General features: G+C 41.5%; 1 protein-coding gene across 9 annotated transcripts in view; it reads left to right on the forward strand.

The window, feature by feature from the left end:
- Positions 1–27371, forward strand: part of Sema6d (sema domain, transmembrane domain (TM), and cytoplasmic domain, (semaphorin) 6D) — a 577847-nt gene that overhangs the window by 359231 nt on the left and 191245 nt on the right. For 2 of the 9 annotated variants that reach the window (XM_030249334.1, XM_030249363.1), the window contains exon 4: positions 1966–2040. The exons of the other annotated variants lie outside the window; for them this stretch is intronic. The gene's annotated coding sequence lies outside the window, so the exon portion shown is untranslated. The remainder of the gene's footprint in view (positions 1–1965; positions 2041–27371) is intronic. 9 annotated transcript variants of the gene reach the window in all.

The following is a 27371-nucleotide window of genomic DNA, read 5'->3' on the forward strand; positions in this document are numbered from 1 at the left end:
GACAGCAGGCTTTCTATTCGTGCTGGAAAATGGTATGTGTTAGACCACTGGCAAGGAATATAATCAGCCTATTAGCAAACTCAGTAGCTCCGAGGCTCTGTTTTTCTAATGTTGAAGTCCTACTTGAGAGAAGCTGTAAATTAGACTACATATGGATCAAAAAGTTTGCAGGGAGTTCTGGGAAGTGAAGTATTAGGAAGTCATTATATATTACGCAAATGCACAGAATTAACTGGAAAGCTCTTCCGATGTTTAGGAGTTTAAGGCACACAGAAGTGCCTAGGCAATTGAACACTCACACATCTCCCATTCTCATAAGAAACAGAAGGCAGCACAGAAGGGAGCAAAAGCTAGAGAGTAACCTGAAAATTGATGAAAATTTGAGCATGTTTCCAAGTCTGTGCCTAGGTCCGCTAGCAGAGTGGAAGCCATAGAGGCTCAGGGGACTTCAGAATAACTTTTGACCAACCTTTTGCTAAATGCTAGCTTATATAAATACGGGGATGTTTCCTGGGGAGTTGCCTAGAAAGCATGGATCCTCAGTTACACTGAGAAGGGATGGTAGCTTTCACCTGCAGAGAACAGATACTTTAAATATATAATTTATTTAAATTACCAGGCAAACAAAATATTCATTTCCAAGTGTGACTATCAAAAATCCAATGTTTCCCAGTGCCTTATCTAAAGTGCTTTTGTCCAAACATCTCAAAATATAACTGCTAGAGACTATGGCTATAGTCAGAGGAGAAAACATCATTCATAAAATGAGTTTCTGATGGTTACTAGGTTTTTTGATTCAACAGAAAAAAAAATTCAATGCCCCTTTTAAAGATAAGTGTAATGAGCCTGGGGGGGACTGATTAAGAGCACTGGCTGCTCTTCCAGAGGACCTGGGTTCAAGCTCAGCCCTTACATGGAAGTTCACAACTGTCTGTAATTCCAAGGCCAGAAGATCAAACACTCACTTGTGGACTCCACAGGCAACACATGCAAATACACAATGCATATACATACATTCAGATAAAACACCCATATATACAAAATTAAAGAAAATTAAATTAAAAAATAAATTTAAGTAAATAAAGTTGTTTAAATATTCTTTGAAAAATAAAAGAGCTTGATGGCCATTGCTCAACAAATAATTTTAAAAAGTAGAAATCTTCTAGAAAAGAAAAAGGAATTCTAGAGTTAAAACCAAGTACCTGAAGGTAAAGCATTTGAAAAGAGCAGATTTGAGATGGAAGGGAAAATGATAACGGCGAGGGCAAGTCAGCAGAGAGCCACAGTCTAAAGAGGGTGAAGCAAAAAGTCAAAGAAAACTGAACAGCCTTGAAACACCATGAACAGCATCAAGCATAGGACCCCAGGAGTCTTAAAGGAGGAGAGAAAATGAATGGAGCATGGATTGGGCTGTGAGCATCTACAGTATACCAAAAATCCTACCTCTGGGTCTGTGAATGTGATTTTATTTAAAAAACAAAAAAACAAAAAAAACAAAACAAAACAAAAAAAAAAACAGCATCTTTGATAGCAAGTTAAGATGAGATTGTTACTATTAGTCTGTGACCTGTGTGGTTAATGCTCTTCCTTGAGGGGAATCTTGGACACAGGGAAAGGTATATGAAGGGTAAAGGGAATTGGAACCACAGAGAACAGGGAACACCTAGGCAAGGAGAAGGCATGAACAGATTCTCCCCACATCCTTGTCAAGAACTCAATTTCATTATTCTATACTTTAGCACTGTGAGGTACCACATTTGTGCTACTGATGCTACTCACTATATGCCATGTTGTTACAGAATCCAAGAAAATTACTATAGGGTAGAATAGAAAGAAAAATTAAAGAAATAACTATTTTTAGATAGGCTCCCATTAAGTCCACAATGACATCAAACTCCTGTTTAGCCCAAGCTGACCTTGACCTTCAGATCCTTCTGCCCCTAACCTGGCATTCTCCATTTGTAGACAAGCAAACCCTTGGGCATGCATGCCTGTACTACCAGGACTCAAAGACTGAGGTGGGAAGATGACAATTTGGAGGTAAGCATGAATTGTATACTGAAATCTGCTTCAAAAGCCAAACTAATTAAAAAATGAATAACAATCAAAATGATTTCAAGATTTATTCACTAAAAACTACAAATGTGTTAGGAAACATTTAAAGATATGACCAAATGGAGAAAATTTTATTAAAGATATATTTTGTTAATTTTTGAAAACATTGTACAATATATTTTGATTAGATTCAACTCCTACTCTTCCCTCTAGTTTCTCCCAGATCCACTCCATTCCATTCCTCTCTCTCTCTCTCTCTCTCTCTCTCTCTCTCTCTCTCTCTCTCTCTCTCTGTGTGTGTGTGTGTGTGTGTGTGTCTGTCTGTCTGTCTGTCTGTCTGTCTGTCTGTGTCTCTGTGTGTTTATAAAAGAGTTTAATTGGGGTTACCCTAACATGGGATAATACACCTTCCAGAAGCTATGGGCAGCCAAAAGAGAAACTAAGGGCTGGGTGTAGGATACCCCTTAAAGTTGCTGGTTGGGGTATGACAGAGATGCTCAGAACAATACAGGCACTAGACATTGTTCTTGGTTGTTCAATAGAACTTGATGGTCAGACCTATGGCTGAAGAGACCACATTGCTTTTAGTTAGAAGACTTAATGAACACAAGATGAACTTACTTGGAAGTTCCCTTGCCTGCTGACTAGCTATTGTAGTACTATAAGGTGCTATGCGGGCTACTTGTGAACAGAAATCATTTAGAGTCCTAAACAAAACATGTAAACTACAATAATGTGTGGCAAGATTCACCTATGGGTTCTATAGTGGTGTGGATGTTATGGGGTAACCAACTGCTTTCTAATTGGATCCTAGTACTGCTCCACAGAAGCAAATCCGTAACAGATACTATAAATCTTGCTAGGAACCAAAGGTTGGGGAACTCACAGGTTTCAGAGATAAACCTACTAGCATTATTCCGATGAAAGACATAGAATCAAGCCACTCTCTATATTCCTATATCTCTACTAATAGATTAGTACAACTCATTGAAGGTTGTGTCATGGATGATGGTTAATGCACACTCACAAAAGAATTCTTCATTTTATAGATCTGAACAATCAATACTTTTATGGTGTCATTTATCACCAAATTGATCTACACATTCAATGCAATTTATCAAATGTCATTAGGATAATTTGAAAAAATAGAAATTGAAAAACTTATCCCAAAATGTAATAGAATCCTTAAAAAAAAAACAACAACAACAACAACAAAGAACAGATTTTGAGGACCAACTCTTCATAGCATGAGGATGTCAAAGATCATAGTTATTACAATAGTTGGGATTGAAATGGAGAGTTTCAAGCCTTGAGCAAAAGAGGATAGTCCAGAAACAGACACCTGGTTTGCAGCAAAACTAGGAAGGTCAGCAGTCTCTCCAATGGCCTGGAACAACTAGACACTTTTGTAGAAATTGGGACAAAATGAAAGAATCGTCTGAAATATAAGAACAATGAAACAGCCAGAAGAAAATCCTGGTGAGCTGAGGCCAATCAATGAGTTCTCAGAACCGCACCCAAAACAAACACCATCAAAATAAAAGGTGATAAACGAAATATATTAAAAGTAATTTTCATTTATGACTTATTGTATAAAAGCATTTCTTCAAGCCCCAAGACCTGAGTTTGAACCTCCACAGCTGTGAATTAAAGAACTAGCTTAGCATGCTGGTTAAAGCTAATTGCCTATACTCCCCAGTACTGGGGATGGAGACAGATAAGTTCTCAAAGCTCCCTAGCCATCCAAGGTAGCCAAAACTGTGGGTGTCTAGCTCAGTGAGAGATCCTATCTCATAAAAGACAAAAGAGCAGAGAGCAATAAGAAAAGATACTACTGCTCTGGGCTTCCCCATGCACACACATACCAGCACACTTACATTCATACAGTACATACCACAGACCACACACACACACACACACACACACACACACACACACACACACGCCAGGTGCATTTAAATAACTCTACTTTTAAAATACATCTAAGGGAGAGTGAAAAGCTCAGCTAGGGACTACAGGAAAATATTAAAAGCTGCATATCTGTTATGCTGACTAGTTTTATGTCAACTTGATGCAAGCCAACATTATTTAGGAAGAGGAACTCTCAACTGATAAAATGGCCCTAGCATATTGCCCTGTGGGCAAGCCTGGGGTGTTTTTCCTTGATTGATGGTTGATGTGATCCATTGGGCTAGTGGTCCAGGGAGATATACTATGCTGAAAGTGCCATGAGGAGCAAGCCAGTAATCAAGAATCCCTCATGGCCTTTGCATGGCTTCTTCCTCCAGGTTCCTGCACTGCTTAACTTCCTGCCCCTCCCTCAGTCTTGTAATGTGACCTGGAAGTGAAAACAAAATAAACCCTTTCCTCCACGAGTTGCTTTTAATCATGGTATTTAGTCCCAGCCATAGTCACCCTAAATAATATATCTGTTAAGTATTGAATAAGCAGTACAGTGAAAATAAGATCCAGATGTGGCCAGTAATCACATGAGAATGTGCTTAATATCATTAGCCACCAGGGAAATACAAACTTACTAAGAGATACACACAAGAGTAGTTTTGATAAAAAAAAAATAATAATAATAAGTGATAATGACAAGTGTTTGAAACTGGAGACAACTGTTTTGCAAACAATAATTTAATTTCTCTAAAATTTAAATATAAAGTTTCATAAAATTATGTGTTTCCCCATCTACAAAATAAATTAAAACTTATGCCCAGTAATGACTTGATGGAGAACATTATAGCTTTATTCACAATAGCCAAAGGTTAGATGCTACTCCAAAATCTTGTCAGCTAGTGAGAGCTGCCCAGCTTCATACATATAAAATCATTGAATTGTGCAGCAGAAGAGGCCTGTGAAATCCATGAAAGAAAATGTTTTAAAAAGACACCAACTCAGATTTAGGAAATAATCCATAGCATGATAGAGCACTCTTCCAAATAAGATGGTTTATTTATTCATTTTATGTATTTAGTGTGTGGGGGTGTTTTGTCCACATGTTTGTCAAATCCCCTGGAACTGGAGTTACAGACAGCTGTGAGCCCCCACACAAGTACTGGGACTCTGTACCACATTCTTTAGAAGAACAGCCTATGCTCTGAACACACTAGGTCATCTCTGTAGTCTTGTAATCAAGATAGTTTTTAAATGTCGACTGCCAGTCAGCCCTCGTTTGTTATATTTCTTCTGGAAGGAATATCTGCTTTCCCTTGCTTCCAGCAACTCTCTGTCTTCACAAATTGTCTCCAAAGCCATTCCAGAACTTCCCGGTTAGATGATCCTACATTTAGCTTCCTTCTCTATTTAATTTACAGTTTTCTTCTGCCTCTCACCCTCTCCCCACTCCCTTGGTGTGTTTGTTTGTGTGTGTGTGTGTGTGTGTGTGTGTGTGTGTGTGTGTGTGTCTCCTCTCCTCTGTTGGCTTCTCCGGAGGGCATCCACCTCACTCACACTAGTGTTCAGAATCCTCTGGCACCATGGCTGCCGTGGAGGTGCTAACCAACACTTAACAAGATTGCATAGGTTACTTCTTATCACAGAAGTCCCCACATCCAGCCGTTTGTTCTGAAACGGCTCTGACTGCTATCCTGTGGCATAAAATAATGAAACACCTCACACTCTTCTTCACTCTCCCACAAAAGACTGGTGCAGACACACGCAATCATTTCCTACTGGCAAGTATAAAACTGGTTAAATTTGACATACCTCTTTTTGAGAGGTTTCAGTCTGACACAGCCTCCAAGATATCCATAGTTTCCTTAATGCTCATTTATAATGTATCCATTCTTGGGACTTTAGTGTATATGCATGTATATACATCAAAGTGAGGGTCACCCTGCCCTCACAGTGTACTCTGGTCTCTTTGAGAGGAAAAAGCTGTCCCCAGAGGCAACCATAAGGACAGTGAGTGGGGCTGGGGCTTTTGCTATGGGTTCCCTTGCTGGCTCTCAACTGTGAGAACTTAGATAATTAGTTAGACTCTAAGCCTCTGTTTCTTTGCACATGATAGGATAAGAATTCCGGATATTAATTTGGATCCCCAATCCTTTATCAGCCAGCATTTTCAAATTCCAGAAATCTCTCAAAACAGAACTTGGTTTTAAAATAACTCATTTAATGTCAAAACCTGACCTGCTCTGAACTTGGTTGTCTGCAAGGACCTTGCTTGAACTGATGTATACTTTTTATACTCTTTATCTAATCCCTTTAATGAGAAAAATGCATATTTGGGGATAAAAAGCACCAATGTATTTGACTTTAGGATGCTATGCCAGGTACTATGGGGGTATTTTCTAGTTTATGACACAGATTCGTAAACTACATGAAACGTGGTGTTTGAGGGGGAGGGACTGGGAAACTGTTAGTTTCATTCTTATTAGTTTTCTTCAAAGGGGAATCAAGTGAAATAATAAATATAATGTGTATATTATTTTCTCTCCTCCCCCCCACATTCATTATAACAAAATTCTAAAGACCACTCAAAATATAAAATACCGTTTTTACAATTTATTCTGTACAAAATCAGCAAACTTTACCATCTTTGTCCTTCCACTTTTCACTGGGAGCCCCTCTTACCTTGGTTTCCTCTTTAACTCTCAACCTCATTTCTGTACCACTTTTTCTTGGTTTACAGCTTAATTTGAAAATTCTGAGCATTTTCTTAACTATCACAAAAGAAAAGCTAATTGCCTAATGAAAGGAGCAGTTTATTTTGCCTGGATGTAGGCCACCATGCTCAGCTCACTTCCTGAGTACATGACCTTGGGTTGGTCACATCACCTCCCAAAGTCCCAGTTACCTCATCCTGAAAATTGAGATAACGTCTGACAGATGACAAAGGCAGATGGCTGGATGAGGTCATCTCTTGAGGTCACTTCCAGCTTTATAATCTCTACATTTCCCAGTCTTCAAAGGTCTGAGGACAGTCACAATGTCTGGATCACAGAGTTTGGGCTATGACCTGCTCTGTTCTTCATGAGAGGCCCACTTGGTTGAATATAGGGAAATTCGCCTCCCAGAGACCTGAGAAGGGTATGAGACAGATGGGGGAGAGGCAGGAAGTCCATAATGTGTTCACTTGAACTGAATCAAGAACCAACTATATGTCACTGATCCACAAAATGTTCATGTATTAAAGTTTAAGAACCCAAGGCAAGCCCCCACATATTTCAGAACAAGCGGGTTTCCCAAGGTGAAGGATGACACAGAGGAATTTTGAGGCACATTATTTTGAGACTTCTGCTTTATGGTAAGTGGGAGTCCATTTGAGATGAGAAACCTTTTACAAACAGGAACTGGGAATGAGCATACCTTGAAGCTCTGCCAACCTTGAGTTCCCCCACTTCCCTACCCACTCATTCCCATTTTTGTTTTTTTTTTTTTTTTTTTGGCCCTGGCGTTCCCCTGTACTGGGGCATATACAGTTTGCGTGTCCAATGGGCCTCTCTTTCCAGTGATGGCCAACTAGGCCATCTTTTGATACATATGCAGCTAGAGTCAAGAGCTCCGGGGTACTGGTTAGTTCATAATGTTGTTCCACCTATAGGGTTGCAGATCCCTTTAGCTCCTTGGGTACTTTCTCTAGCTCCTCCATTGGGAGCCCTGTGATCCATCCATTAGCTGACTGTGAGCATCCACTTCTGTGTTTGCTAGGCCCCGGCATAGTCTCACAAGAGAAGACTGAAGTGTGGACACTATGCCCCTCCTTAGAATTGGGAACAAAACACCCATGGAAGGAGTTACAGACACAAAGTTTGGAGCTGAGATGAAAGGATGGACCATGTAGAGACTGCCATATCCAGGGATCCACCCTGGCAGATTTCTAAATGAAGTAAGAAAGCAAGGTGTTGCTGAGAAAAGAGAGATCACACCCTCTCCCCTTTCGCGCTTTTCTACACGCTCTGTGCTCTTCATGGTGAGGTCATTGGGGAGGCTGAAAGAAACATTTGAAGTGATTCTCCCAGCAGTAAGTGGAGTGGCCATGGAGTGGCTTGGCCTAATATAAACCTTCTAGAAAGGGCTCGAAAGTTATTCAGAGAATCCCACTCCTGAGTCTTTTGCTTAGTTATAATTATCTACATACTTTTATTTCCCAAAGCTAACATTGGTTTTTTTGGAGTAAGACAGCATGATTTAAAAACAAAAAACAAAAGCAAAAACAAAAAGAAGAAATGCAAAGATTTTCACTAGAAACGCCTACTTCAAACTCAGGCCTCTACAATAGCTGTTATCAGACAGGCTATTGTGATGGTCTAATCTCCATTGACAACTTGATAGGATTTAGAATCACAGAGGAGACAAGCCTCTAGATACCCTAGAAGGGATGGTCTAGAGATCAGGTTAGCCTCTGAGCATACTTGTGATGGACAGTCTAGATTTGATTAACTGAGGTAGGAAGACTTGCTGAATGTGGGTACCATTCCATGGGCTTGGAATCGAGACTGCATAAAGAGGAGGAAACCAGATGAGCACTAACCATTTTCAGTTCCTTAACTATGGATGCAAGTGACAGCTACCTCAACCTACAGGTAGCATGCCTTCCCCATGGTGGACCGTACGCTGAACTATGAGCCAAAATACACCCTTACTTACCCTCTTAAGCTGCTTTTGGTCAACATGTTCTCATAGTGACAGGTGATGAATGCAGGATTTAGCTTCAGAAATTAGAACTAAGTGAATAAAAATAAACCTCAAAATAGTAAATAACGTTGAAGGGTGTTGTAAACAACTAGAAAGAATAAGTTGTATCAGTTCACTGTCCTCAGACCTCAGCCCTTCACTATTGCTACTCTGAGTTCACAATCCTAAAATTCCCTTCCTCTAAGATGCAAACATCTTCCATAGGGTTCTGCTCCAACCTATGTTGTGTTCTCTTTGAGAGTCCACTCCTGACTACTACTTCTTTGTGCTACATACACACTTTCTCGTTTTTCTGATTTTTTCCTTTTACTTGTCTTTCTTTCTAGCTGGCCTTGCTAGTTGGCACTATTCCACAGGCTTAATTTGGTTGCTCCTCATTAGCATGCAAGCTCATGAAGTCTAGAGTTCATCAGACTTCTTGAATCAGGCCTAGCAGAGAGTGTGTTCTTAATGAGATGTTATGAAGAAATAAATAAAAAAAAAAAGACTAAGTTAAATAATGAACGAATGGGGGCCAGGGAGTGGGCTTGGAGGATAAAGGACATGCTGTACAGTCATAACTGAAGTTCTAATGAAATTCTAATCCCTTGACTCTATGTAAAGGTTGGGCAGGAGTGGAAGCTGCCTGTGATCTCTGTACTTGGAAAGCAGAGTCACAGACTCTTGAGTTAGCTAGCTAGACTCACCAGAATTACTGAGTCTGGGTATAGATAGGGAGAGAGTCTCAGTAAACATAATGAAGAGTGATCAAGGAAGACACTCAACGTTAATTTCTGGTCTCCATTTGAACAGGCATACACATGCATATATGCCTACACACATGCAAACATGCATACAGACACAGATACACGCACACAGGCACAAGAACACACAAGAACATGCACAAGAAAACATGCACATGCAAACAAAAACCAAACATCAAAAACCAATAACCCAACCCAAGAAATGTGAAAGAAATCAACTCATTTGGTCCATAGATGAGGAAACCCATAGATCAATAAACATGAAAAATAATCAATTTCAGTAGTAACAGAGAAATCTTAGTTGAAATAAGGTGATATAACTTAATTCCCAATATTTTTAAATCAAAAACTGCTTTATTGGAAATTAAGGGAGAATGTAGATATATTTTAAGCATTCATGTGCTGTCAGTCAAAATGAAGGCTGGTGACTTGACTATTGCCAGCTAATGAGACTGACCTTGCTGTAGACTCAGCCTGTGTCCAGTACACATGTTTCACACGTGTCCACACTCACCTCTGTGACAGTGGTTAAAATGTGGGTGGTCAGAAAACACCCCAATGCCCACAGGTAGAAGAAAAGCAAGATGAGTTTTCAGGTGATCAGATGATACACTGCTCTTATGTCATATAACCGAGCAACAGTGCCAGTTACTCACTTGCATGGGACATATGGCTTAGCAGTGAAACTTACAGAATAGTTCTTTCTGCCATATATGAATAAATATCTACTGCATGTTACAATAATTATAAAGGTTTCTCTGACAGGTATGTCAAAGCCATGTCTACCATGCTTTATGCTGCCATGAATAGCTGTAATGAGACCCACACAAATTCACAGATTTATTTAAAAAGCACACTCTTTTTATGCTATAAGGCAATATAGTAGCCTCATTATTTATGCCATTTTTATGGCCATCATCAATTCTTCACGAATGAGTGCTGAGTAGAGCAGTAGTCTGAGAACATTGCTCTGTGACATTCAGAGGACCTTCGTGGGCTCTAAGGCCTTTGTGTAGCCTCTTGGCCACTCTTTGAGAAAACTGAAAGAGAGGAAGGATTTCCAAGCTCAGAGCCCCTTTCTGTATGAAAAGCTACAGATTGTGTCTGTCTCCCTTCGGTCTCGCTAATAAGGTTTCCTTTAAAGGAAAGGTGTCTGTCTTTTCCTAACTGCCTTTTCAGTCATCATATAAAGATGTGAGAAATCCACTTGATTGTAAAGTTGCATTCTGGTTCTGTTTCTCTGTTGCTAGTGAGAAACCCAGCATCCGTTATCACTGGCGATCCTTTTGTGCCCTGTAGTATTCAGCTCATATCAGGTAACTTTCTAAGGGGCCTCTGCAAAGTAGAGCACTAATGAAGAGCCTTCCAGACTACAGTGTCTTGTCATGCTGATGTACTTTGCATGGGAGAAGATTTTAGCTTTGCAGTGCTTCTGGGGTTAGGAGCTGCTTAACATAGGATGTTCATGGCAACCCTAGAGACCATGTATTTGTGTCTAGCTAGCGCAAGAGACTACATAGAAGGTCCCCATAAGAGACTAGACACCCACAGTCCAGGGAACCTACTAGATGCCAAGCATAAGGTACTTGCCTGGTTCTCAAGGGCCCTAAACAAATTCTCATTCTAGTATTAGAGGGGCCCTCCCTCAGGATTGACTGCATCTGCCCCTAAAGGAGCACAAAACTGCCCACACCACAGGTGCATGAATACTTTAATAAAGTATCTTTCTGTAGATCTCTCAGTGACATTAAAAGTGCTGACCAAAGAAATCTCTCTGTGTCTTAAGCTCTTTGTGTTTTCTTTTTGTTAAACATCAAACCTTCAGCCTCCTATGTGGCCTCATCTCAATCTTACGCCCTTGTCTGATCCCCGTTGTATTATTTGCTTGTGTTATTTGGAGAAACGCAGGCATTTCTGTGTTCGCTGGCCCTCATGCTGGCTCTGAGTGCCTTGACCCAAAGCAGGTGGTCCACTGAGCCATGATTCACCTGGATCAGGCCTTTGATGTTATCCTCAAGAGAGGTGATATGCACAATTAGGGGTCCACCAGTGACATTTGAAAAAATAGTTCAGGCTTCAACGTAAATTGAAACCCACAACCAGGCTATGCTGCTTAGACTGAGCCACACAGTAGGCAACTTGCTGCAAATCCTGTAATTACCTTGTGAACAGAACAATTATAGGGATTTGGGGTGTGTTTTGTTTTGTTTAAATGTAAATATTTAAGAATGCCTGGATCCAGATCAGTGAAGTTCTATTTTGGCTTTTCACTGTTTCCACTGTGTCTTTGACTGAGAAGGAGAGAACTACTTGACTTTGAGATCATCCGGTCTGCAGCAGATGAAACTAGAGTTTCTGGTCTAGGTTTGCCCTGCTCTTAGCTCAGCTGGCCCCTGAAGTTTCAGGCCTGGTTCTCATCTGGACCCCATGATCTTCCCTCCACTCTAAAAGCCACAGCTGCTTTTGTGCCAGACAGTGACCCGTGATAGAAGACAGACTGGGTACTTTACAGCAGTCCTCGATTGTGCTGTCCCAAGGGATAAGTTATGGCCAAAAGAAACAGGACAGCCCAACCTAATGATTCAGCCAGTCAGAAGAGGCAAGGATGTCTGATAGTGTAGCCCAACACTGTAAGAAAGCCTACATACATGTAGCCAATCTAAAGAGAGTCATTAAAGTGCAGACAGTTTTATGTTCTCCCAAATATTCATCTGGGCTAAAAAGTGTTTGAATCATAAATGCAGAACCAACACTGACATAAATGTTAGTGTGTGGGCAGTGTGGAATGGTACAAGACAGAAAACATGATCTGAGGCCCCTCCCTTGCACTCCTGCCCTTCCACAAACTGGGGCTTCCGTCTTATCTTGCACACTTGCTCTGATTGTTTTAAACTGACAAGAGTCATGAGAGCATTTCTAGTGGGAAATCTTGCTTCATTCCTCTGACTGGAAGTACATTTGAGCCTTAGCATAGCTATGTTCACTTTATAACTGGGTGGGAAAATCCTGGAGGCCACTTTAGGAGAAAGCATTTGAAAACAAGACAAAGGATATTTTCAGAGGCAAATGTTTCTGGAATGTATTCAAGCGGCCACCATGGCCATTGGCCGGGAGAATGCCAATTGCAAATGCTCTCCTCACTGATTAGAGAATTCCTGAGTTCAGAGCAGTACATAAAGTCAGAGGGCAAGTCTGAATTCTGCAGTGAATTTGATGAACTATTTACAATTACAGAGTGACTTACAAACATCCCAGAGCCATGACCAGCCTAATGTGGGTTTGAGAAAGTTGAATATCAGATGCTTGAAACTGTTTTGTGGCCCAGAAGGATTCTTGAAAAACCACTGAAGCACAATTTTTCTTAGCCACTGTGGTTTAGGCATACTTAGACTTCCATGTGCCTCACTGGTAATGATCATCGAAACCACAAATACTGAAGTTTTGTAAAAGCATTGTTTGGTAAGGAATAGAAAAATTGTAATATTGATTAAATTATGAAACTATGAGGTCTCAGAATTGGTTGTCTGATGATAAACAAACATGTGCATCTGTGTGTACATGGGCATGTGGGTCCATGTTTGTGTGTGTATACATGTGTGTATGTACACATGTACATGTGTGTATGTGTGTGTACATGTATATATGTGTGTGTACACATGTGTATGTATGTGTGTGTACATGTGTGTGTGCCCGCGCATGTGTGTGTTCAACAAATACATTCCTGATCTTTACCTAGAACTAACAAACCAAAACAATTCTTTGTTCTAACAAAATGTCCTTGAAAAACAAGCCCCATCTCTTTTCTGGTTGGAACGAACTTGCTTTCTAATACTGAGCCAGGTATACAGAAGCAGAATTAGTCAGAACCCAGATCACACACTGGTTGTGGGTCAGACCAACATTACTGTTGGCTCTATAAGGGCGTGAAGTTGTCACGAGTTGCTGTCTATCTCTGAATACAAGGCCACGCAGGGTGCTATCTCCAAGGAGTGACTACACAATTACTCTTAGAGTGATTGGTTCCTTGTGAGCAAAAGTGTCTTCAGTGCAGCTTAGAGATGATTTCAACTATATAAACTACTCTTAGAAATAATTTGTTCGCCGGGCGTGGTGGCGCACACCTTTAATCCCAGCACTCGGGAGGCAGAGGCAGGCGGATTTCTGAGTTCGAGGCCAGCTTGGTCTACAGAGTGAGTTCCAGGACAGCCAGGGCTACACAGAGAAACCCTGTCTCAAAAAACCAAAAAAAAAAAAAAAAAAAAAAAGAAATAATTTGTTCATTACTGTGTTGTTTTTAATTTTTGCAGCATAATACACATACAGAAAAGTATCTACTGCTTTCCCTCCTGTTTTGCTGACTCGGTGAGATCAGCCTTCAGGAAAAGGCTTTTGTCTAGTGTAGCATTAAGAGACAAGCCTTACACAATGTACACACACACACACACACACACACACACACGCACGCACGCGTGCATGCACACAAACAGAGCGAGAGAGACAGAGACAGAGGAAGAGTACATACACATACAAGCAACAGGGCTTTCCAATACACACATATAAAAAAAATACAAAAAAAAAAGTGCTGTGGTTTTTCTAGGAAATCCTAACATGCAAAAACAGTATGACCACTAAGTTTAAAAACACAATATTGATCCAAGCAAATCAACCATGGTTTAGTTCATGTTTTCTGACCCTTACTGGACACTGCTCAGTTTTATGAGAGAAGCCACATCTCATATGACAGACTCTGCCCCTAGGGAATTGCATCCTAAAAATGAACCAGCATTGCTTGACTCCAAAAAATGTAAAAACCTTATGCTAAAATCTCAGGAAGCAACATGTAAGCAGTATTCTACTTTCTCAGTGGATTGAGAGGCATCAGTTGTGAGTGACCAAAAGAATTCTAAGCTTAAGGCTCAGGCTGCAAAAACCCAGAAAGAAACAACCAAGAAAAACAGCAAGACTGGAAAATAACCACAGAAAGGGTTTTCCTGTAACAAGAAAGTCAGCCGGTAAATCTGAATGAATACTTAATTGAAAATGAAGAACAATTATTAAATGATAATTAGTGGTTTTTAAAGACACCTCACTGCATACTTATTATACAATTTGAAAATTTGAAAACAAGCTAAAACAGCAAAAAGAAACTTTATCAGGCAGGCAAAAATTAATCAAGAATAGTGAGCCCAATGCATTACTCTGTAGCTTTGGAACATGCAAAGTACTTAATATGATAATTTTGTTGGACCAAATACTTGCTGTTTTTATAACTCACTCTCATACCATTCAGTTAAGCTCTGTAGTTTCTCCCTCCAGAATCTTACGCACTCACTCCATCTTGTTCACTGCCTCTACTACCCCATGAGAGGGTCATTGCTGATCTTTCTGTCCCTCACAGCTTACATGGCCTGAGACTTGTTAAGTTGAGGTTGTGGAAACAACTTCATTGGTCATCCACTGGTCTCTAGTCAACAAATCAACTATGTCTAACTTTAAATTTCTTCAGGAATAATCTTTACCTGGAAAACTGTGTTGTGTTGTGCTGTGTTATGCTGTGTTGTGTTGTGCTGTGTTGTGTTGTTGTTTGTTTTACCACCCCACAACTATAATTCTCCATCTTTAAGATTCCTATCCGAGTGGCATCCAGGTCACTGTCTCTATCTCTTCACCTCATGTTTCTGGTTTCTCTACTTCTATTATCATTGCTACTGCCATCTGCTCTTACTGTACAGGTCCAGCACAGGTCCCTTGAGACTCGCCTGATAAAGCCAGTCTGTACCAGATTCTCCTCTCATTTAGTTTAGTTTCCAGAGTGTATACTATTACCCTTTCATGGCTCTCAAAGTTCTAGACACCTAGGATTTGACTACTGGGTGCTTGCAAACTAGCTTTGGATTCTGGTTCTACCGTGGTTTCTTTTGTGAGCCCGAAAGTTATTATATACAAACATGGAAACAATAATAGTCCTCATCCAGCTGGATGGCATGGAATCAGCAAGCTCTGTGTAGTGGTTGACTGTCCCTGTCACAAAGCAGGAACCTGTGGCTTTTGTGGAAGTATTGAGAGTGCAGGTTGACACTTCCCATTCCTTTAGGACCTGGCTCTTCCAGTACTGGAAGGGAAGCCCCAGATGATTGCTCCAGTCCATATGTCCCATTGCTCTCTTGGGTCATAAATCATGCCTCTTGTGTGACTGAAAACAACTTGAAACACTGAAACAAAAATCCCATATTCACATCGCTCAAAACCATCTATCATAACTTTTCTCCAACCCAGATGGAAGCTGCATCCTTCCTATCTCAAAAATCATGACAAGTTTAAATGAAAAGGTTGTTGAATAGACCTCAGTTCTTTTGGGCAGAGAGGTAGGGATCCTATTCTGATCATTCCCAGCTTCTCTACATGACTAGTAGTAGATGCCGGTAAAGACTTTTGACTTTATTTTGTCTTACTGGACCTGGTTTAAATTGTAAAATCATAAGAATACTTAGTTCTTTTATTGCAAAGTCACACATGAAAAACACAGTGCTGCAGTATGTGCAGAAGAAAGGACTTAGAACTAGTGTTGGAAAGGCCACGCCTACCCAGGGAATGAAAGCAGACCTCGATGTTCAGATCACTGAGCTGTTGGAAACACGATTGTCATTTCACTCATTGAGACAAATTAATCACATCAATTATGTAGTAATCTGCCCACTCCCGATGCTTTTGAGCATGCTGAAAGAGGATCAGACTGTGCATGGCTTCCTTTCACCACACAGTCTGTCTAAAACAAAGACCAATACAAAGCTATTGGGTGGGGAAAAGGTGGAAGCCAGGTCAACATGCTATTTAATGCTGCCTTAATGAACTCAGCAGTGAAGCACTGTATGGGGGTTCCTGGGGCCCAAGGAACAAAAGGCAGCAGAGCAGACAGCCTGAGTACAGGAGGCGCTGGGAGAAGCGGTGCTCTGTCATGATGGACTTTGGGGTAGCACCTAGCCATTCTTGAAAAGAAATCAGTGAAGCACAGTATCTTACCTGTAAAGACGTAGAAGCTGGAGGAGGGGCACACAACTATCAGAGTTGACCATGAAGAGCATGCTAGGCACTCCCAGTTCTTCTCAGCCTGGTTTGATAAGGAACTAGGATAAAAAGGATGCTCTGTGTATTTGTGTGAAACAATTACATGACCTTTTCCCCTGTGATAAAATGTTTCACTGGAGGTAGTCTTTTCATTACAAGTTCCTGATAGCTTTATCATTTAACCAGAATGGACTTGCATAACTTTTTTTCAGGAATGTTTCCTTGCCCATACTTATTGTTGTACTAAAATTCACTCCTAGAGTGTATACAATCTGGAACTTATCGATGAAAGACACAGATATCAGCTGTAAGTTGAAATTTAGGAAAGACAGAAATGACGTAATACTATTCAAGTGCTGCTGGCCTCAGCAGATTGGCCTGTCGAATCCCAGGGTGGTGATGAGATAACACATTCCTAGAACTGATACTAATATAGGACAAGATAAGCCTCAGAACCTTTGGAGGTCGTGACTGTGTCCAGGGAGCAAAGGAAAGTAGGGTGAGTGTTCCCACCAGTACCCCACCAATGACAAATTCATCCCCAAACTAGACTATCTGACATCAGAGTCCCAGAAACACACTGTCTCCCGCCCCCTACAACCCCGCCCCCTGAGCATGACTCAGGAGGAGTAACTTTTCAGTTCAAAGTCACCAGGTCCCTGGAAAGCCATTGGGAAGACATTTATTCTCTTGTTCCATCAAGGATTGAACTGGGAGGTTTTTAAGATATAAGATAGCCAGGTCATTCTGAGATTGCTTGTATTCAGTGGCTCCTAATGCCATGACCCTTCAATACAGTCCTTCCTGTCCTGGTGACCCCCCCCCAACCATAAAATTGCCTTTGTTGTTACTTCATTACTGTAACTTTGCTACTGTTATGAATCATAGTATAAATATCTATGTTTTTCCATAGTCATGGGTGACCATGGCAAAATGATCATTCAACCGCCAAAGGGGTCTCGACCCACAGTTTGAGAACCACTGTTTTTAATTCAAATACTCCTTGGACCAGCACTAGGCACTATGGAAAACTTTCAAGCTGAGTTTTCTCTGGTTTGGTTAACCCTCACTAAAATTTTGCATCCAGACGATGCCATCTCTTTCTTCCATCACATATCAATCCAGAACAAAATAAGTCCTATGCGGTCTTCAGATCTGAACATATAACTCTTCCCTTTTGCTCTTGAGTCCTCACTACCTACATATTTTCTGTGCATGTGAATTGCTGTGCCCACACAAATATATCTTGCTATTTGTGCACACATGTAGGTTTGCTATCGCCTACAGAAGAAACCTGCTGTCAGCAAAAGGATTAATTGTGTTTCTGTTTTTGCTTCTATTCCCTATGCTAGGGTTTTTGTCAGAGTAAGAATCTGTGCCTTAATTATAAATATTAGTAAGCAAGAATATTTGCATTTTGCAAATGTATTTCCTTTTTTTGTAATCTCTACAACAGAAAACCTAGGCTCATAAAATACAATCTTTGCTTGCATAATTTTCATTCCTTTTGCCCTAATAGTTTGCTTTCAGCAGCAAGGGGGAAGAAAGCTCTGAAAGCTTATGGGTTCATCCTAGCAATCACCATTAATCTTGGCTTTTCTTGTTTGCTAGAAGACCAAGCTGACATGTGTCTGGACTTTCTCACCATTTCTCCAGCCACATTTCACAGTTCTATAAAAGTCCCTTTCAGCAAAAGATGGCAGGAGAGTCACAGGGCTTCATGAGTGTTTTCAAGAAAAGCGAAAGGATAATTTACAGGGCATGGAAGGCTGGTATTTGGGGTGGGGCATAGAATATGTTGAAGCTAAGATATAGCATCTTTAATTCAAGGGTTACTTCAGAATTATTTCATTGCATCTTGGGATTGAAGGTCCCCTGGGGAAAGAGTCTTAACCCACACAGTCCAGGGTGGATGGGGGTGAACATGGAGGAGTACATAGGAACTGGACAATGACTGAGGAATGGTGGCTAAAATTAGCTTCTCTTCCCCTCCCTTGTCATGAGAAGACAGCCTGCCTGCCTCTCCAGCTGGCTCTGCTTGAAGTCAGAAGTTAACCTTTTCTCTGCCTTGGCAAAGACGAAGCATGCTCTACTCTTGCAAGTCTAGTTAGATTTTCTTAAGTAGGAAAGGAAAGAAATCTACAGTGTCCATTAGTTTTGTTTCCCCCAATATGAGTATAAAGGAGAGAATGCAAATGCTGAAAATATAAATGTGGTATCTGGTGTTTAATACATCAATAGTAACTGCATTTGTACAGACTTTTATACACAGTAGTGGTGCTATCAGCAATTTGCATGTGTGATATTATTTCTCGCTACAAATAGCCCTCAGAGCGACTTTACGGGTGCTGATGTCGTGTGGATGAAGAAAGTGGGTCATGGAAGAAATTTACCCTGATTTCCTAATGAATGACTAGTGAGACACAGAGGTCCTGTGACTCCAGGTCTTGCGGCGCTGTCTGTTTCACTGAGCTATCCAAAATAAGGGAATGAGCCTGGCATCAACTAGATTTTCTAAGTAGTGTATATAGACAAGTCAAATGTCTGTGTACATGCTTGGGAAATAACTATTGGAAAGTTTACCTTTATTCTCACCATGAGCCAGATAACTATTTAGCCTCTGATTCGCCTTCTATTGCCATTCCTTCAGATATATGCCTGTGTGTCTGTGTGTGTGTCTTTGTGTGAATGCACATATTCACTAAAATTTGAAGCATGTAGAAAAGTTGCGTATAGATGGCATGTGTGCCACAGAAGACTCAGGGAGTAGCCAATGGATAATTACACTTCAGTGTAATTATAATACTTGTGTTTTCACAAGCAGGAGTAGAGGAATGAGGCTACTTCTTAAAGTGCAGTCTGGAAAGAATAACAAGACAATTCAGCCACAAACAAAGGCGTGTATTCTGTCTAGGAACATATTCTTTTATCGGAAATATCTGTCTCTTATGCTTTGGGGGAAAATTGTTCTGGAAGGAACAATTTATGATACTGAGGAGGTGTGGTCACAGGAGTTTTGGAGGACAGGATATGAGTAGCCAAGATACTTGTTTCAACACAGAGACCAGACTTCACTAGGACAAGTTAGGGTTAGGTTGGGGATTACCTATATATGCATTTTTAAAAATATTACCAGCTTTTGATACCCCCATGATAAGAAAAAAAAAAAGGCCTCTTTTGCAAAGTGGAGAAAACAGGCATTGGTGGGTTCATAAAACCATGTGCATCAAATTGCTCGTGTTAAATCAAATGTTCATTTTGCTTGGGAAGTGGCATGTGACTCTGCCACGTAGTAATTACATGTGCCTGAAGATGACTTGGTAATTTGTACTTAATAAGACCAAAAATAATTACCCTGTACTCCAATCTAGAAAACATAAATAGTCGTAAATATATGGTACTCACCATGCAATTACTTTGCCACTCCACTCAACTCTCCATCAGACGTGCAGTTACTGAGGACGTAAAGAATCATAACAAAATATTCTCTGTTTCACTTGATGAGCCGAAGCAGCCCAACCACAACATTCGCATTCCCAGACACTTACTTAGGCTAAGACTTTAAATCGGAGGAGTTTTAAGGAGAAAAGTAGGCCTGAGCTCTTTGGGGGCTTTTTTTATGTGACCTTTTACTTAGTTCTGCTAGAAAATGTCCCCCAAATTTAAACAATTTTCAAAGCCTTGAGGATTGTGCCATGATCCACCTGTCTGGGATGACCTTTCCAAACAGTTTGTACTCTGTTATCTGACTTAGTAGACTGATTACATTCTAAGTCGGAAACATAATTACGTGGAGAGGAGGGATGGCAGCTAGGTGCCCACACCGACCAGAATGCTCTCCTGTCTAACAGATGGGTTCTTCCAGCACTGAGCTCTGGAAGGCTCCTAGTGCCTGCCCACATCTGGATCTAGTCTTTCCCAAGACTAGAAAAGCAAGGGACCTAGGTGGGTACCCCATCTCCTTTAGTCTTGTGTGTCATTCACACTGTGCAATGTCAGGGAACACAGTGATGTTTATGAATATGTATGTCTGAGGTGGAGAAAGGGGGAAATATATATGTCCTCTCAGCAAAAACATTTGGCACACATACAAACAGACAGAGACAGAAAGACCATTTTGGATAATGATATGTATTTTGAGACATTAAATCGTGGGATATGGTTGAGAAGACCTGTGTGAACTAGGGCATTTCTCCTTTGCCTTGAGTAGGCACTGAAACAGGTCTGAGAAAGTCCATATGAGCTGAACTGATACAGGAGTGGGCAGTGCAGAAATCCATGAGAGGATTCTGAAGGAGAGGGAGGAGCAATGTGGGAATAATCTTGGTGTGAACAAGGAATAGAGTGTAGGCACAGTAGCTGGACACCAATAATGGATGGACATGTAGTCAGATGGACATAGACAGTAACTGGGATTTTGTGTCATGTGTTAGGAGAGGTTGTCATAGGATTTTTTCAGTATAAGAAATCACTTAATTTACAGATTCACACCTGTGGTCTGAGGAGTTCACATTTCATCTGTGGAAATCCTGCTGTCTCTGGGCTCTATATATGGAAGTATATATAGAAGGCAGTGGACCCTAGAGGAGCCCTTCATCTGAACTCTGCAGAAGAGGGTATTGCTGGAAGGTTTCCTTGATTGTCCCCAAACAGATCTTAGATCCATTCATCGCTTCCTCAAACGTGATGGCAGTGAGCCCAAGTCTGACTTAACTAGTCTGTGTCTAGTTTCATCCCACAGGCAGAGAAAAAAGAAAGAGAGAGACCAAGTATAATGCCGAGTAAGCCATCACAAATGCTGGCAAGTTTATAAGCAGCCAGTCATGCTTAGAGCAACTGCCGGCCCCTGAGTAGGGCTTTGTAGAAGGCTAATGATGGAGGCAATGAATGTCGACATCTCTCTGTGCTTCCACACTAACTGACAAGAGACACAAGGCATGAGAGTGTTTTTGACAGTGGATTACAAGGCCTAGCAAAGACCCTCTGAAAACTGTAGTGGGATTTCTCTTTTGAGATGGATTGACATTTTTTTTTTTTTTTATCAAAGCCAGTCAGAAGACGGAAGAATACATTTAAACCGACAATGGGCTAAATGCCACAGGGTAAATGCTGTGCACAGAGCAGCCTGTTTGGGGCTGTGCTCTCCACTAAGCAGAAGAGGCAGCTGCCTCTCGGGTGAGAAATGCTCAGTGCTGGTGGGTATGGAACAGGTAGCTTCCGTGTGTCCTGCTCTGAAGCAATGGCTCCCTTAACTGCTGGTCCCTTAGTGCTAGATCCTGATGCCTTCAGCCTAACTCTGCAGTCTGGGAAGAAGGAGGAGAGTCCTGAGGTAGTGCGGTTCTGAGGACAATGAGAAAGTGTTTCCTCCCAGTCTTCTACCACCCCCAGCCACCCTCAAGCTCCCTCAACCTCAACGTAAACATAAGAGCAAGCTTTTATTTCCTTCCTCAGTACACACTGCTTCTCTCTCGTCTCTTCTCAGGCCTAGGTAGCCTAAAGCCCTTTCTGTGGGACACTAGGGCTTTATTTAAAAATCTGTCAGTTGCTAGAAAATATTGCCTGGCCCTCCACACTTATGTAGATCCAAGAGATTGGCCAGGCACTGTTCATTCCATTAAATCAGCACATGTTTGCTGGTTAACTGATTGGAGATGTGTGCTGTTCAAAGCACTTAGAGTCACCCATGATCAGGACAAACATGGCTTCGCTCTTCTGCACATCCTCCAGAATATATATCCCTTGGCATATCTAAGAGTGTCGCTAGGATACTCTCGAAACAGCTGGGATGCTCATTAGAGAAATGAACTCCAGACTCTTAAAGATGATTTTAAGGGTAGATCCTGGAATCGGTAACTTCTCCAGGGTTTCCAGGTGAAATTTTTAAAACTCTGAAAGGAAATGCTTGATAGATATGCTAGCACACGACTGTGCTCCCAGCACAACCGAGGCAGGATAGCAAGCTAGGGTCACTTAGCCTAAGCTACATCTCAACAGACAACTAAAACTGTTGCTGTTCCTAGGTATAAGGAGCCCCAGCTAAAGGCAAGAGCCATCCTTGTGCTACAACTACTAAGGGCATTCTTGGGAGTTCTCTGCCTTGTGGGTAGACAAGACTGGAAGTTGTTTGGTTCTGGGAATGGAGTACAGTTGTGCAAAGGCATAGTCCTCTGAAAATAACCTGTTTCCAGTCATGGTTCCCAATAGAAGAGAGTGTGTGTGCCCCAGGGCACGTGGCTTAGCTGGTCTCCATGGTAACAGAAATCTAGGCAGCTCTACCAACATTAGTACCCAGGGAATCTGTATCCAGACACAACTGGAAGGAGGAGGAAAAGTAGAGAAGCAGGTGGGTAAGGTGACCAGCTTCTCCATTACAGCCTTGCCTGCAGCCTGATCTGCTCTCGTGCAAGTTTCCTCCAGTACTGGAACATCCCATCCCACTGGGAAGCTCCTTAAGCAGGAAGATGAACAATTCCAGAGTGCTTCAGGAAGTCCCTGAAACTGACCAGATTTACTAAGCCCCTCTCTATCAGAGTAAGCAATACAAGCTGAGAGTTCCTCTCAGAAATGCTGAGGCAACTCTGCAGACCAAGTGCCTGGAAGAAGCAGAAGCCAGCCAAGCTGCCCAGACAGGTTTAAACCAACTGAGGCACCTGCAGAGGACACTTGCTCCAAGGTTTTCAGCTGCCTGCAGGCTGAGTAGCATGCTCCAGGTCCCCAGCTTTGTGAACTCTCACCCACGCTGAGATAGCCTTCAGTGATGCAGCTGTGTTTGAGTTATTTCTGCTCCTGTAAGTAACCCCTCACCCATATTTCTGTTAGTAACCCCAATAAAACTGATTGGTTAACCAAGTTGGACTTTGGTGGTATCTATATGTTGGTGTGCCCTGGGTTCTCTATCTGGGGTGAATAGATGCATGTGTCACACACACGCACGTGCACACGCACACTCACACACACACACACACACACACACACACACATACACACACAGACACACACACACACAGACACACACACACACACCAGGAAAAGGTTTGTTATACAACATCTGTTTCAGCTGGCTTCTCCTTAGGCCACACGGTAAGCAGATGCAATTGCTCTTGTCCTCTACTGCTTGTTCTATGTGACAGGCTCAGTGCATGGATCCTTTCCACCTGGCATCAGGGAATTAATATTTATTCCTAACCCACATCACAGCACTATCCTGTGGGCTGCCCTTGCACCCCCTGTATCCCCCAATGCTAATCTCTAAACCTTTGGGGGCTAAGGCAAGGTTTGCATACAACTCGTGTTTGTTCCTTCCACAATTCCTGAGAGCCATGCATGTGGAATGTGCAAATAAATATTTGTCAAAAGAATGAATGAATGCAAACTGAACAGATGGAAATTTATGGAGGTCAGAGCCTGGCTCTGCCTGATTTATTCAGCCCCTGGCATAGCATCCCATGCAAATAGCCATTTAATACTCCCGTTTGATGATCATGGAACAGATAATGAAACCCTGCAAGGAATGGCTGTGGATAAGGCCCTTTAGTGTTGGCATCTTTTGTTGTAAGCTGTCTCAAATCTTTTTTAGAAGTAGGCAGAGTCTAAATAATAAATGAGTGACTGGGTTGGATAAGGCTTTAAACCCCTAGGGCCTTTCCAGACTCTGCAGCCCCTTTCACACCCCGAGGGCAAAGCAGCCTTCTGGGAATGGGAGGGAAAGAGAATTTTTCATTCATTTATTCATTCAACAAATAAGTTTTGAAAGGCGGAACATGCTTTGCTTAAGCTGTCACCTTGCTCCAGGGTTTCTAGATAGAGCACTTCTCCGGGTCTCTTTTAAGGCTACAAATTCATGATTCTGCCCAGAGATTTAGGGGATATTGACGAAGGACTACAGACATAGCCCTAAAAGCATCGGAGATGAAGTGAATACAATATGCAGACAGTGATCTCCCTCCATCTCTCTTAATTCACCAGCACCTGGTGCAAATGCCTTAATCCTTTGTCATCTGTTTATGTCAACTCATATCTTCTCCCAACACTCAGATGAAACCTGATGTGACCTCATGTAACGCAGCAGAGGTGTCACCTTGCAGCAAACCCTGAACGACAGTCTCCCTTGATTTCAAAATGCATCAAAATTGGAATTATTTATGATCAGGTTTATCTTTCTGAAGCATTTTGCTTCTGCTTGTAGCTAAATTATCCCAGTTGATTAACACAGGCAATCAATGTCTGCCTGTCGGAGGTGTCTTAACTTGCTATATATACTTTTGGTAAATATCACAACAGTATTTTAATCTGTAAATCGGATTTGTCAGGGCTGATTCATTTAAATTGTTCACACGCCCCAAATTCTCTCTGACAGCCTCTATGTGGGAGCCTGTCTTCTGAAAAAGATAACATTACCTGAGGCTTGTGCTGGCTTAATCGAAGTAAAAATACTGCACTGCAAGAAATACAGAAGAGGTCACCTCACATGTATGAGGCCTCTTCACAAATCCAGCACCATGCCAAGAACATGGACTGGGGTCAAGGAGAGGTAAAAAAAACATACAAAATGCCAATAGTAGTATTGATACCTGTGACTAAAATAAAATAAAATAAAATCCATCAATAACTGTACTGGCTAGTTTTGTGTCAACTTGACACAGCTAGAGTTATCACAGAGAAAGGAGCTTCAATTGAGGAAATGCCTCCATGAGATCCAACTGTAAGGCATTTTCTCAATTAGTGATCAAGGGGGAAAGGCCCCTTGTGGGTGGTGCCATCTCTGGGCTGGTAGTCTTGGTTCTATAAAAGCAGGATGAGCAAGCCAGGAGAAGCAAGCCAGTAAAGAACATCCCTCCATGGCTTCTGCATCAGCTCCTGCTTCCTGACCTGCTTGAGTTCCAGTCCTGACTTCCTTTGGTGATGAACAGCAGTATGGAAGTGTAAGCTGAATAAACCCTTTCCTCCCCAACTTGCTTCTTGGTCATGATGTTTGTGCAGGAATAGAAACCCTGACTAAGACAATAACTATGTGCTTTGCCCTGTGGTAAGATTTATTTGTTTGTAGTTGTTGTTGTTGTTGTTGTTGTTGTTGTTGTTGTTGTTGTTTTATATTACCCAGGCTGAAGAAGTGGCTCAGTTGCTAAGAGCATTTATTGCTCTCCAAGAGGATTCAACAACTCCCAGCATCCACACAGCAGTACAAAGCTGCTTGTAACTTCAATTCCAGGCTACCCAACCCCCTTTTCTGGCCTCTATGGGTACAAGGAGCACATGCAGTGCCCAGACATACATGCAGACAAACTGCATAGTTTTTATGTATGCAGATAAACATACATACTTTATATGTACGAAAGATATATATTTCATGCATATAAGATAAATAACATAGTTTTAAAATTACATATATATCAACATATTCAATCCCAGGAGCAACTACATGAGGAAAACTTGACAGTACCAAAGCAAAATATCCACTTGGAAAATAACTGGATGTTTACTAGGGCTTTGCCTGACTGCATCTCTGAGCACCAGGCTGAGGTACTCAGAAGAGAGCAGTCAAATGGACTGGGTTTTAAAGAAAGAGCGGGGTGACTCGGGTTAGGATTCTATCTTCCACAAGCCAGAGTCCCTAAAGGCTTCCCCAACTCTCCCTTCACCCGTATTAGCAGTATTTTGTTGTTCTTGAACACAAGTAGGCCTTCCTAAAATTAAAAATATTAACAGTATACAGTTACTTTCAATATTTCATAAGTACAAAAATGCCGTAAGTGCCTTTTTAAAAAGTCTTATGCCATTTATCATATGTAAATGTTTTGTGATACATCTCTTCTTTATCACACAGACAAGCTTAGTAGGCAGAGGAACTTAGGGAATCACACAAGAAGTGACAACGGTCTGTTAAGGGAGGAGACTCTGCACGTTAATTTACCAGATACAGCAAGAATACTACAGGAATCACAGAGGCTTAGGAAACAGAACCTACGTACCTAGCCTACTCATACCCTGGAGTGGGTGCCTGTGGTCAAACAAGGGGGCTAACCTGTTTGAGCCTTATTTACTGATTTCCTACCCCACCCTCCAGGAAGAAGTGGCCTTTGACCTACCACTCTGACTGACTGGGAAGACCAAATATGGTCATCCCTGGCTATGTGCTTTGTGTGGTATGAAGGCATATGTAGATGCAAATATATAAAAGGTGGCTATATTACCCAGATGTGTCCCACAAGATTTTATTTTGGAGATGGTGGAACTACTTTTAAGCCAACACTCTTTCAAAACTGAGTTATGGGAACTTAGCTTCAGGATGCCAGCAGCTGGCTCCATGTAATAGTACTCCAAATAATTAGATGAACTTTCTTCAAAAAAAAAAAAACAAAAAAATTCCTGTAGACGGATGCTTTCGCACGCTCCCAGCCCCGTGGCCCCATAACCCTAGGGAAAACTGTTTTGCTATGTTTTAAAACCAGAAATGAATTTCTAAGCTGGGTGAGACTTTCGAAACAAAATTTGATGGTTTTTTTTTCTTTCTTTCTTCCTTTCAATGAAGCCCCCACATCATCTCCATTACATACACATAAACACACACACACACACACACACACACACACACACACATACACACACACACACACACACACACACACACACACACACACACGTAATGATCTCTTCCCTTTTCTGCCTCCAGACTCTCTTATGTACCCTTCTTTCAAACCCATAGCCTCTTTTTGGTATTGTTATTGCGCGCACATATGAACATACAAATATATTCCTAAATATAACCTGCTGGGAAGACTATGTCTCCCACTTCTTAGTTGCCTGTAATTCTTTGTGTAGGGTCGAGGCCTCATGGGCTTCTCTTCTGTCCACTTTGACATGTCT

This window comes from Mus musculus, chromosome 2 (assembly GCF_000001635.26).
Source record: "Mus musculus strain C57BL/6J chromosome 2, GRCm38.p6 C57BL/6J".
NCBI classification, from domain to species: Eukaryota; Metazoa; Chordata; class Mammalia; order Rodentia; family Muridae; genus Mus; species Mus musculus.